Raw genomic sequence first — 14,204 nt, 5'->3', positions numbered from 1 at the left:
CCGTTGATCAAATATATAGACTTCAACTTATATTTTGGAAAACGGTGAGAATGGAGGGTGGCAGCCTCTACCTAATTTTTGTGGACCTGAAAACGGCCTTTAATTTGGTGCCCAGAGTTAAAATATGGGGGGTACTTAGAGATATGGGGATCCCCTCTTACCTCCTAAGCATGCCTATGAGGCTGCATGAAGCCAACTTTGCCCAAGTAAGATGTGGGAAAGGAGGAGAATTAACTTTACGATTCCCAGTTGACAGAGAAGTGAGGCTGGGGTGCTTGCTCGCACCTATCCTCAAATGCCTCTTTGTCAACGCATTGCTTGCCCAACTCATTGAGGTTAAGGACAGTGATGCCGCACAGTTAGCATTCTCAAAGGTCCCAGCATTGATGTTTGCCGATAACACCCTCTTAATGTACAAGTCGCCAATGAGAATACAGAGGGTCCTGGACAGCTTTGTCATCTTTTATAAAAACAGTGGACTGGATATAAATACCTTGAAGGGAAAGTTTATGGTCTTCAACCCAGCCAATACAACTCTCCCTAATCCTGGCTTAGATGGCATTGTGCTGGAAAGGGTCTCTGTATTTGACTATTTGGGTGTCTACCTGACTGGAGATATGGAGTGGCAGCCACAAATCGCCAAAGCCAAGCTCAAATTAGCCCAGACCACTGGAGAAATTGAAAAATTACTTAGAGATTCCTCCTCTAAACCCGCTGGCCTATAATAAAAACCTATAAGGCACAAGCTAGAGGTGCAACAATGTGCGGGGCCAAACCTTGGGGTCATTGTTCCTGTAGTAATGTAAGTAAAGAAGAGAACAGCTTCTTAAGACAGATTTTGGGTCTGCCTTCTAGCACCCCCCTTAATCCTCCTGCGGCTGGATTTAGGCATTAGAACAATTAGGGATGATATTGGTATAAGACTCCTAACTTTCTGTCGTAGATTGTGGGGGACCCCGGAACTGGCAGAATATTGGTCAGAAACAAAAGAGTTACTAGGTTTCCCGAGGGTAGAGAAAATTGCTTGGTTCGCACATATAAGGGTTGAGTCCAGTAGGCTAAATAAACCGAGGAGGCGTGCTCTGCAATTTCACATGCTGAACTGGAGAAAATTTACAGAGCACATAAATTGGCAGTCATCCATGGGAACCCGGCTCCAGGTCATCTGACAGCCGAATTCCTCACAATAAAAGATGAGTATAAATTTGAGCCCCTCTTGGATGACATTCTACCTTTCTCAGCAAGACAACTATATCTCCAGTTTAGATTTGGTACCCTTCCACTTTGTGCCTTTTCTTGTAAATGGTCTAACACTGCCTTACGTGGGGGCCCAGCCTGTAACCATCAGGAGGAGACAGAGTTCCATGTTTTATTTTTTTGTCTAGGCTACAATCCTGCAAGACAGCGCTTGCTCATACAGTTGTACATGAACCTAAGGTTTGTGCATTGCCAGGAGGCATTTAGAGTTTTGAAGTTTGACACCTCTAAGCAGATTGTTTTTGCTGTTTCTCGATTTCCAAATTTAATGTGGCGCAGGCGCTGAACCCTTTTAAAAATAGTTACACCAGATGCAAATTCGTAAATTGTTTTTACTTTTTAATAGTCTAACCCAAACAAAAAAAGAAGAGAAAAACCTGTTCGTAACATTTTTACTGTTTTACATTTTAATATTGTAGATGAAATATTTGTAAATGTTCATACTGTATATGACATTTTTTATTCTCAATGCGGGTAGTACTGATTTAATTGGATCTATTTATTTTATGATCTTTGTTAAGCACTTTTTATCCCTTGAAACTGGTTAGACTCTCACTGGACACATGCTGTGTTTTTCCCCCTGTTATTAATGTATATGCACTTTCTTGAGGTTCTTGGCATTGCTCATAGTTTATTGCAGATAGTTATCTGGCACATAAAGATGATACACATGTATTTTTGTATGATGGATAGATTCTTTTTTTATTAATTTTAAATTGTCAAGATTTCAATTGTATTGTACACATACATTTATGGTCCTTATGACAGAAATAACGTTTTTTTGTAATTGAATTAAACTTGTGTTTAATGTTTTTATACAACACTGTGCATTATGTGATTTCCTGTGTATGATCATGTTATTGATCAAACAATAAATTGTTATTCTAGTATAACAAAGTTAAATCAAAGAAAACAGAAGAGAAAGGCAGGGCCGGCATCGGCCCTGCCGCAAGTATGGCAGGTGCACCAGCCCCCACCCGCTCTCGGTGGCGCCCCCAATCGCGTCACCATGACGTGGTGGGCGCGCCGTATCATCAATTGGACCCTGGGTCTCCTAGTGACCGGAAGTGATTGAATCACTTCCAGGTCACATGTGGAACAAAGGCCAGGCCGGTTAGATCCGACCTGGCATGTGAGGGGTTTAACCCCTTCGCTGCTAGGCCTTTTCCCCTCCTGTGCTAAGCCATTTTTTGATGATTTGGGTCAGTGCGCGATTAGGCCCCTGTAACTTTTTGACCACATAAGGTATCCACGCCAAATTTGAGTCCATTTCTTCCAACATCATGGGGATTCTAAAGATACCCAGGGTTTGTGGATTCCCTTGGAGGGTCCCAGAAATCAACCAAAATACAGTAAAATGTTTGTCTTTTTCAGAAAAATGGGAAAAACGGGTTGCAAATGAAAGCCTCTGGGTTTTTCACTGCAAATGTTATCAAAAAAGGGTTTCTGGGGATAAAATCAGCATTTTCTCAGCTTTTAGGAAATGACAGTCTTTTGTCAGAGAACCAACATTTTTCACACAGTTTTGGCATTTTTCTGGGACATAGCCTATTTTTGCTATTTTTAGTGCTTTCAACCTCCTTCCAGTTATTGTTAGAAATGAGTTCGAAAGCAATAATGGATCCTGGAAAGCTATACATTTTAGAAAAGTAGACAAAATTCTGAATTCAGAAAGGGGTCATTCGTCTAAATTCATGAAGGTTTCTTTCTAGAAACTAACAGTTAAATATTGGAAAAATTGAAAATTAGTTGAAAAAGACAGCCTTTTGTCTCAACGTTTTCACCTGTAACTTCTTGTAATTTTGTCAGCTCTTTGAAAGCAATATACCGTTACATCCGTTAGACCTTCCTGGTTGTGGGGATATAAGGACTTGTAGTATTGCCAAGAACCCGAAGAACTCAGAGGCAAAAACTGAGCAGCAACTTGCAATGGTTTTTTATTATGTACCAGGTATAGAGCAATTATTTTGGGAAAATGTATACATGGAAAAATTGGTACGAAAGACACCTATGTATTTTTGAATTGAGTACAAATTATAGAGTTTAGAAACAGTATATATTTCCACATTTTCCAAATTGGGAATACTCATACTAGCATGAGAATTATTAGGCATTTTTCAAAATGATTTTTTTTTTACACAATGTCTTTCATTTTGAAGGAAGAAATGCATGAAAACGCAATAGGTAATAACAGTTGATTTACAAATCTGAATTACCCTAAGTCTCCCGATAAAAACGGTACCTCACTTGTGTTGGTCGGCCTTGTGCCTGCGACAGTAAACGGGGCAAAATGCAACGTGGTCATACCTCAATTTCGCAGTTAAAAATTGACCATTTTTGGCAAAGTGCCTACCTGTAGTTTTTGCACCCTAGCTCTGCCGGCACCTAGGGAAACATAGCAAACCTAAACATTTTTGAAAAGTAGACTCCCTGGGGAATCCATGATGGGGTGACTTGACTGCTTCCCACCAGGTTCTGTTACCCAGAATTCCTTGCAAACCTAAAAAAGTGAACAAAAAAACCCATTTTCCCCACACTTCTGTGGTGGAAACTTCTGGAATCTGCGTGGATCCACAAATTTCCTTCCATCCTGCGTTCCCCAAAGTCTTCAGAGAAAAATGGTACCCCACTTGCGTGGGTCTGCCTAGTGCCAGCGACAGGAAACAGCGCAAAACACAACGTGGTCACACCTCAATTTCGCAGGGACAAATGACCATGTTTTGGCAAAGTGACTAGGTGTAGTTTTTGAACCCTAGCTCTGCCGGCACCTAGGGAAACATAGCAAACCTATACATTTTTGAAAAGTAGACACCCAGGGGAATTCAGGATGGGGGGACTCGACTGCCTCCCACCAGGTTCTGTTACCCAGAATCCCTTGCAAAGCTAATAAATTGACAAAAAAAAGCATTTTCCTCACATTTCTGTGGTGGAAAGTTCTGGAATCTGTGTGGATCAACAAATTTCTACCCACTCCGCGTTCCCCAAAGACTTATGAAAAAAATGGTACCTCAATTGTCTGGGTCTGGCTAGTGCCTGCAACAGGAAACGGCGCAAAACGCAACCTGGTCGCACCTCAATTTCGCAGTGAAAACTGGCCCTTTATTTGGCAAAGTGCCTACCTGTCGTTTTTTAACCCTAGCTCTGCCGGCACCTTGGGAAACCTAGCAAACCTATACATTTTTGAAAACTAGACACCCAGGGGAATTCAGGATGGGGTGACTCGACTGCCTCCCACTAGGTTCTGTTACCCAGAATCCCTTGCAAAGCTAAGAAATTGACCAAAAAAACGCATTTTCTTCATATTTCTGTGGTGGAAAGTTCTGAAATCTGCGTGGATCAACAAATTTCCTCCCACCCCATGTTCCCCAAAGTCTTTTGAGAAAAATGGTACCTCACTTGCATGGGTCTGCCTAGTGCCTGCATCAGGAAAGGGCGCAAAACGCAACGTGGTCGCACCTCAATTTCGCAGTGAAAAATGGGCCTTTTTTGGCAAAGTTCCTACCTGTCTTTTTCTAAACGTAGCTCTGCCGGCACCTAGGGAAACCTATACGTTTTTTAAAACTAGACACCCAGGGGAATTCAGGATGGGGCGACTCGACTGCCTCCCACCAGGTTCTGTTACCCAGAATCCCTTGCAAAGCTAAAAAATTGACAAATAAACGCATTTACCTCACATTACTGTGGTGGAAAGTTCTGGAATCGACGTGTATCAACACATTTACACCCACCCCGTGTTCCCCAAAGTCTTATGAGAAAAATGGTACCTCACTTGCCTGGGTCTGCCTAGTGCCTGAGACAGAAAACGGCGCAAAACGCAACGTGGTCGCACCTCAATTTCACAGTGAAAACTGGCCCTTTTTGGCAAAGTGCCTACCTGTATTTTTTTAACCCTAGCTCGGCCGGCACCTAGGGAAACCTAGCAAACCTATGCATTTTTGAAAACTAGACACCCAGGGGAATTCAGGATGGGGCGTCTAAACTGCCTCCCACCAGGTTCTGTTACCCAGAATCCCTTGCAAAGCTAAAAAATTGGAAAAAAAATACATTTTCCTCACATTTCTGTGGTGGAAAGTTCTGGAATCTGCGTGGATCAACAAATTTCTACCCACCCCGCATTCCCCAAAGTCTTATGAGAAAAATGGCACCTCACTTGCCTGGTTCTGCCTGGTGCCTGCGACAGTAAACGGCACAAAACGCAATGTGGTCACACCTCAATTTTGCAGTGAAAACTGGCCCTTTTTTGAGCATTCAAGCAATGCATGAAACCACCATCCAAGCTAAGGGGGAGGTGGGCCTAAGAGTATAAATTAAATATTAACCCCCGTAAAAGGGGAGCAACCCTTGCCCATGAGGCCACCCCCAAAACTAAAATAAAAAAAAAAACTCTGGTGTCTAAAGGCTTCTGCCCCCCCTTGGGAGCAGATGGGCCTAAAACATACCACTACTCTGCCACCCAAAGAGGGCAGAAATGGTCACAATCACCCTCCCATAAAGAGGAGTAACCCATGTCCAAAGGCTACTGACCCTACAAAAATACAAAAAAGAATATGCTGAACTGCCCCTCCAGGTGATATCAAAAGGGATGATGGACGGAGCACTTCAGCAAATCTAACTCACACCCCCATCAACTAATCTGGCTTTAATCCATCATCACTCTTTAGCTCACTTCACCACCCAAGTTCAATACATTTAAAACAGCCCTCCGGGAGGAAAAAAAGAAAAATTATAGGCCCCCAAAAGGGGAGCAACCCTTGCATAAGGGGTCGCTCCCCAAAACTACATTTCAAAAACGGTGCTCCCTAAAATGGCCCCCATGGAAGTGACCCTTGCCCAAGGGGCCACTACCCAGCACATTGGCCAGATTTAAAAAAAAAAAAAATCTGCCACCCCCCAGGGGCATACAAAGTAATTTGTAATGCCCCCAAGACAGAATTATAGGCACCCTAAAATGGCCCCCATGGGAGTGACCCTTGCCCAAGGGGTCACTCCCCAGCACAATGGCACAATTATATAATAAAATTAAGGGGGGCAGACAAAGCTAACAACATTGCCCCCAAAAGGGGAGCGACCCTTGCCTAAGGGGTCGCTCCACAAGACTAAATCTTTCATTAGGCTTCGCCTAAAAGCCCCAAGGGGCCACTCCCCAGCACAATGTCACATTTCTTATCAAAATTTAAAAATCTGCCCCCCCCGGGAGACAGACAAAGCGAAAAACATTGCTCCCCAAAAGGGAAGTGACCCTTGCCTAAGGGGTTGCTCCCCAAGACTAAATATTTAATTAGGCTTCGCCTAAAATGGCCCCCATGGGAGTGGCCCTTGGCCAAGGGGCCACTCCCAAAAACAATGTCCAATTTTGCCGATTTAAAAAAAAAATTAAATTATGTTGTGCCCCCTCCCGGGTGGCCAACGACATAAAAAATGATGCCCCCTACAGGGGAGCGACCCTTGCCCAAGAGGCCGCTCCCCAAACAAACAAACTTTGCCAAACTTTAAAAAAACCAATCCCTGGTGTCTAGTGGGCATTCCTGTTGCACGATCACACGATTGTGCAGCAGGAATGCTCAAAAGAGGCATCGAGGGAAAGGAAAACCCTTTCCTTTCTCCGATGCCTCTTTAGTTACAATCCCCCTCCCCAGCCCCCAAACTTATCTTGTTTATCCTCCGACGCACACGAAGCAAATGGCTTCCCTGCGCGTCGGAGGAGAAAGGGAAACCTCCAATGACGTCAGCGCGCCTCACGCGCTGACGTCATTGATGGCGCGGGTGGGGGGGACGGGGGGAGGCAGGGGAAAGACCTGCTTTCCCAGTGAAAATTTTGTAAATTGGGCACCCACGGGGGTAGCGCCAGCGCTCCCCCCGTGAGTGGGGCTCATGACGAGCTCAGCTCGTCATGAGCACCCGAGAGGTGTATGCCATGACGGTCATGAGCACACAAGGGGTTAAAAGGCCAGGGAGCGCGGGAGTCTGCCTCTTTGACTCTGCGCTCCACAGCCTGCCCCTCCAGCCTCTAGGAGGCTGTAATTATTTTTCTTTTTTGTTCTTTCAAGTGCCGTCATTGTGCGCCGTTGTTTTGGGGGTCCGGAGCATCAAAGGAAGTGCAGAGGGCAGAGCGGCGTTGGTGCATTGAGGTCCCGGGTGGAATCGGCATTCTACACAATGGGTGTCGGAGCAGAAAAGATTTCCAGGGGCAGAACGGCGTTGGTGCGCGCGGGGCACAGTGCAATGATATTTGGGTATGTGCGCTGCTCACATTTGGCGCGTGCGCTGCTCATATTGGGTATGTGCGCTGCTCAGATTTGGTATGTGCGCTAAAGCATGTGCGCTTGAGCAGCGCGAGTGGCAAAGGTTGTTTTAAGGCAGAACTGTGAGCGTAGTCGTTAACGCTGAAACACCGGTGCTCCAATTTTTAAACCCACGGAACAGCAGCAACGCGCGTCCTTACCTTAAGGGGTGATTGTTTTGTTTTAGAAGGGCCGTGCGAAGTGAGTGATCTAGTTTCCATTGTGTAATCTCATTGGGTGTGCACTGTAAATGGGTTTAGATGGGCGGGTACGAAGATTGTGGAGGGCACGTGTGTTGCATCAATTTGAAGCAGGACAAGCGCAGTGAACACGTGGTTGTGCTGCCTAAGTACAGCTGTGTGAAATGCGCAATCTGGGGCAGTCTGCTGAAGGAAGCGTGCGCTCTAAAAAATGCGGTCGAAGCGCTGTGGGGGCAGGCTTTTCCATGGTGTAATTTGGAGCAGTACAAGTGCAGTGAACGCGTGATTGGGCTGCCTAAGTACAGCTGTGTGAAGTGCGCGATCTGGGGCAGTCTGCTGAAGGAAGCGAGCACTCTATAAAATGCGGTAGAAGCGCGTGGGGGGGCAGGTTTTTCCAGGGGATAATTTGTAGCAGTACAAGCACATTTGAAAGCGTAGTTGAGCGGCCTAAGTATAGCTCTCAGTGCGGAAATAACTCAGCAGCTGACGTTAAGTGGTCTTTTCAAGTACAAGCACAATTTGGAAGCACTTGTAATCCCGACCGTGTTGGTGTCCTTTCTCTCCAGTTGTCATAGTGGGGGCTAGACTCAAGGACATCAAAGCAATGTACAAAAGTTTATTCCAGCACTTGAAAGTAATTAATACTTGTGCTTATGATGACTCCATTGAAGGCTTTGCTCTTTAGTTAGCCATTGGTGATCCTAGGCACAATAAATGCGATGCCAAATGAATTACATGTTCCATAGCGTCTCAGGTATGTATGTCCATGATAGTACTAACACCGCTTGTTATTTCTTATTTACTGTACATTTCGTACCCTGGGTAGCAGTGTTACCCTCTAAGTACTGTATTTAATTCAGTGGTAGTTCCCTTCTGTGTGCATGTGCAGGTCATACCCAGGGCAGTGCCATACTAACACATTTGAGATGTTTCTTGTGCTGTACGTATCGTGTCCTTGGAGGGGGTACGGGTAGGGATACCACTCCATGCCTCTTTGGTGCTATCCATACTGTGTTCAGGTTTTAGTTACACTTTCTATGTGTCTCTTCCATCTGAGTGTGGTACCTTAAGCTTCCTTATGTCTCATACTATACTTTTTATGCTGTGGGCGTTAATTGCATTTGTTGTACCTGCTGTCTTATGCTTTTGAAAAGCTGCCTAACAGTCTCAGTCAATTAATATCCTGAACTAGCCTATTACAGAACAGCATGCAGTCCATGTGAAGAATGATTCTGCTGTTAATAATTCACTACATACAGTTAAGGGAATGTCGGAGCAGCCGCACAGGTGTATATAGACAGACCATAGCGGTTTCCCCTTTTAGGCCTATTTTTACATTCAGGTTTGCAGGTTGGCATTAAGAAATCCAATCCTCTCCGGTATCAGTATGTAAATAGAGATATGGGAGATTGGAGTTTTGCTGAGCTTGCGTCTGGTCTGCAGCACAGCAAGCGTTGTTCTAAAGAAAGACATTAGTGAGGGGTGGCGTGAGACATTCCAGGCTGGGGTTGTACCTGCACTAAAGATATGCTAATCAATCAATCAATCAATCAATCACTGCATTTATAAAGCACGCTCCATACCCGTGAGGGTCTCAAGGCACTGGGGGGGGGGGGGGCGCCGCTACTGATTGAAGAGCCAGGTCTTGAGGAGTCTTCTGAAGGCCAGCAGGTCCTGGTCCTGTCGTAGGCTGGTGGGGAGAGCGTTCCAGGTCCTGGCGGCTAGGTAGGAGAAGGATCTGCCGCCGGCGGTGGTTTTCCAGATACGAGGAGCTTCAGCGAGGGCGAGGATGGCTGAGCGGAGGTTTTGGGTGGGGGTGTGGAAGCTGAGACGGTTGTTGAGGTATGTGGGTCCGGCGTTGTGTAGGGCTTTGTGTGTGGATGAGGAGTTTGAAGGTGATCCTCTTGTTGATGGGGAGCCAGTGCAGGCCTCTCAGTTGGGGTGTGATGTGGCTGCATTGGGGGATGTCGAGGATGAGTCGTGCTGAGGCATTCTGGATTCGTTGGAGTCATCTCAGGAGCTTGGTTGTTGTTCCTGAGTAGAGTGCATTCCCGTAGTCGAGCCTGCTGGTGATGAGTGCCTGGGTGACGGTTTTCCTCGTGTCCGGAGGGATCCATTTGAAGATCCTGCGGAGCATGCGGAGGGTGTTGAAGCAGGATGCGGAGGCGGCATTGACTTGCCTGGTCATGGAGAGGGTGGAGTCGAGGATGACCCCCAGGTTGCGTGCGAGGTCTGTGGGTTCCGGGGCTGTGCCTAGCGATGTGGGCCACCAAGAGTCGTCCCAGGCTGATGGGGTGGGTCCGAGAATGAGGACCTCCATCTTGTCTGAGTTCAGCTTCAGTCTGCTGTCCCTCATCCAGTCGGCTATGGCCTTCATTCCTCTGTGGAGGTTGGCTTTGGCAGTGTGGGGGTCTTCGGTGAGGGATATGATCAGCTGGGTGTCGTCGGCGTAGGAGATGATGTTGAGGTTATGTTGTCGTGCGACGTGGGCGAGCGGTGCCATGTAGATATTGAACAGCGACGGGCTGAGGGAGGATCCCTGTGGGACGTCGCAGTTGATCTCGGTGGGTTTCGAGTGGAAGGGTGGGAGGCGGACGCTCCGTGTTCTGCTGGATAGGAAGGATGTGGTCCAGGCCAGGACCTTCTCTTGAATTCCGGTGTCATGGAGGCATGCTGATAGGGTGCGGTGGCAGACTGTGTCAAAGGCTGCTGATAGGTCCAAGAGGATGAGGGCGGCTGTTTCTCCTTGGTCCATCAGGATCCTGATGTCGTCAGTGGCGGCAATGAGGGCGGTCTCGGTGCTGTGGTTGCTGCGAAAACCAGATGGGAGGGGTCCAGGATGTTGTTGTCTTCGAGGTCGCGGGTTAGCTGTTTGTTGACAATCTTCTCTGTCACTTTTGCTGGGAACGGGAGCAGGGAGATGGGCCGGAAGTTCTTGAGGTCCTTGGGGTTCGCCTTGGGCTTCTTCAGAAGGGCGTTGATCTCGGCGTGCTTCCAGCTTTCCGGGAAAGTTGCTGTCTCGAAGGAACTGTTGATTGTTTTTCGTAGGTGGGGCGCGGTGGTTGTGCTGGCTTTGTTGAAGACGTGCTGAGGGCAGGGGTCAGATGGGGATCCGGAGTGGATGGTGTTCATGATTTTGATGGTGTCTTCGTCGCTGACGTTGGACCAGGCAGTCAGGTGGCTGGTGCGGGTGGTGGTTGCAGGGGTGGTGGACTCGGTCGTGGGTGCGGGGTTGTGGGCGTTGAAGCTGTCGTGGATGTCGGTGATCTTGCGGTGAAAGAAGGCAGCCAGGGAGTCGCACAGATCTTGTGATGGTGAGATGTCGTTAGTGTTAGAGCTGGGGTTGGAGAGTTCTTTCACGATGCTGAAGAGCTCTTTGGTGTTGTGTGCGTTGTTGTCTAGGCGGTCCTTGATGGCGGTCCTCTTGGCTATCCTGATGAGTTGGTGGTGTCTGCGGGTGGCGTTCTTGTGGGCTGTGTGGCTGTCTGGTAGTCGGTCGTGGAGACATTTATTCTCCAGCTTCCGACAGGTGCGCTTGGATATCCGGAGGTCTTCGGTGAACCAGGCGGCTTTCTTGTTGGTGTGGTTGGTTGTGGAGGTCTTGAGAGGGGCGAGGATGTCGGCGCAGTCGTTGATCCACTGTTTGAAGTTGGCCGCAGCGGTGTCTGGGTCGGTGGGGTCAGCGGGTGGTCTCAGGGCGAGGGTGGTGGTCAGTTGGTCCTTGGAGCGTGGCAGCTGTTGTGTGCGGTGGTGAGTGGTGGGTTTCCTGAAGGTGAAGTGGACGCATCTGTGGTAGGTCCAGTGGGGTTCGGTGGTGTGGTTGAAGGAGACGTGGGGGCTGGTGGAGAAGATGGGGTCAAGCATGTGTCCGGCGGTGTGGGTGGGTGCCGTCACGAGTTGCTTGAGTCTGAGGTTGGTGAGGTTGTCGATCAGGGTGGTGGAGTTGGCGTCGTTGTTGTTCTCGAGGTGGAAGTTCAAGTACCCGAGGAGGATGTAGTCCGTGGAGGCGAGGGCGTGGGTGCTGACGAGGTCGGCGATGGTGTCGCTGAACTGTGGTCGAGGTCCGGGAGGTCTGTAGACTAGTTTTCCTCTGAGGGTGGTGTTGGGGTCGGTGTGGATATGGAAGTGCATGTGCTAGGCGGAGGTGAGGGTGTTGTCAGTGTTGGTCGAGATGCTGATGGTGTCTTTGTGGATGATGGCGATTCCCCCTCCTACCCCGTTGGTGCGGTCTCTGTGGGAGATCTTGTAGCCCTGTGGGATGGCTATGGCGATGTCCGGTGCTGAGGTGGCGGTCAGCCAGGTCTCCGTCAGGAAGGCGACGTCGGGGGCGGTAGAGTCTAGGAGGTCCCAGAGTTCGATGGCATGTTTGCGAGCGGAGCAAGTGTTGAGGAGGATGCAGCGGAGGTGGTTGGGTCCTCTGTTTGGTGGTTTGGTGGGCTGGATGCTGGTGAATCTGCAGTTCTGTCAGGCGAAGGGTCCTTGGGTGCGCTTTGGGGTGGCTCGGTAGCAGGGGTGGTCTCGTTCGGTGTTGAGTACATGGAGGGTGCTGGAGTCGTAGTGTAGTCTGGCGTTGTGGGGGGCGTGGGGTCCAGGGGTTCTGGTGCTGGACGCGGTCCAGGCGCGGACGGGCGCAGACGGGCTTGCCTTTGGTGCACCTTCGGCGCGCCAGTGGCGTGCCCACTGTGCGCCACCTCCATAAGAGGCGAAGTGGGAGGAAGGGGCAGCTGGGAGCAACAACAATGTACAGTGAGGGAAGGAATACAATGGACAGTGAGGAGAAAAGGAATACAAAACTCGGGGCACACCAGCGGCAAACCTTCGGCAGCACTTGGGTCCCAGAGGAGTCGAGCAGCATGGGGAGTGACCTGGGGTTGGGTCACGCTCAACTGCGCCGCACGAGCTCAATAAGAGGCCAAGTGGGGGGAAGGGGCTGCTGGGAGGCGGGAGCGGGCGGCCAATGGGCGGGCAGGGGTACAGAAGGAAAAAGAGGGCAGGGCCGCGGGGGAGCAGCGGCAGGAAGCGGGGAGCAGGGGGGCACAGAGGGGCAGGGGTGCGCAAGGAGCACCAAGAAACCAAAAATAAACAATAAATAAAAAATACAGGAGCAACAACAATGTACAGTGAGGGAAGGAATACAATGAACAGTGAGGAGAAAAGGAATACAAAACCCGGGGCACACCAGCGGCGAACCCTCTGCAGCACTCGGGTCCCAGAGGAGTCGAGCGGCGTGGGCAGTGACCTGGGGTCAGGTTCAGTAAGCCATTGTCTGCAGGGTAGGACACAGCGCATTTGCAAGACTGGAGATTTTCAAAGAAAATCGCTCGTATAAGCAATCCCTTGGTAATAAGGATTACACTAAAAGGGTAGCTTTTCTATTGAAATATTAGGGCATACTGTCTACAATTCATGCGAGATTTTGGATAAGCAATCCCATTGTAAGAAGGACTACTGTAGAAGTGTAGCGATTCAATGGAAGTATCGCATTAGGACACCCTGTCTATCATTAATGCAATGTGGATCAGCCCTCAGTTCTCTGGGTTTCAAGACATTCATTCAGTCTAAAGGGAGAGAGGAGGTGGTCTGACGGCTAGTCCTCTGACTTGGGTGCTGGGAAATAAGGTTTGAGCCTGAGGGCTCGCGTCCTCATCCTATAAATCTGGGCAAATCACTTAATAAGCAATAGGCATCAGTCCAGAACTTACCTGTTTTACAAACCATTCATTCTTACAGCATTGGTGGTAAGAGACAAGATGAATGGTCATACATTTAGAAGATGTGGAATAGGTGGTGGGCATTCATAAAAGTATAATGCGGTGGCCAACTGCGGGAGGGTAGCAAGCTAAATATTGGCAGCCTTGTGAACACCAACGGTGAGATTTTCGTTTTCCCATGCTCACCATTCGTATTTTAGGGCCTGGGGCTGCAACATTCTCCTATACCATATTGAGAGTTTCCTGGAAATATTCAGCTGTAAGAGGCCATCGGGATTGTGGGTCGTGCGCTATGTTACCAAGTAAGCACAGCCCGGAGGCAATGACCTCATGAGTTATACCCCCTATTTGCTACTGGGCAGGGTCCCAGAACACGGTTAACGATGTTTGAGTGTCCATAACATTGCTGATGGCGATGGCCACATCTAATTTGTAGGGCGGCTCCGGCCAACCTCTCGGTTGTTTCTGGCCGAATATTGGAACTCCTGGTCAGCGATTAACATTCAAGCTGGAGATGAGCAAGGTTTCATTGTGCAGATACGGTAGTGCACAACGCAGCATAAAGCACTAGGCTGGGAGAACGGTGTCAGCAATTGAATGCGTATTTGAAGGGCTTCAAGAGTTCGTGTTGGTGGGCTCTGGAGCAGGGCCCACAAATATCGGGATGTTTGGGCACATGCCCCAGTGACTCTAGTAAACACAGTTGTTATTCTAACTGGATAACCCAAGCACCATGGCACCACCAAGCACCCATG

The sequence above is a fragment of the Lissotriton helveticus genome, chromosome 1_1 (assembly GCF_964261635.1).
Source record: "Lissotriton helveticus chromosome 1_1, aLisHel1.1, whole genome shotgun sequence".
NCBI lineage: Eukaryota > Metazoa > Chordata > Amphibia > Caudata > Salamandridae > Lissotriton > Lissotriton helveticus.
This window is presented reverse-complemented; position numbering follows the sequence as displayed.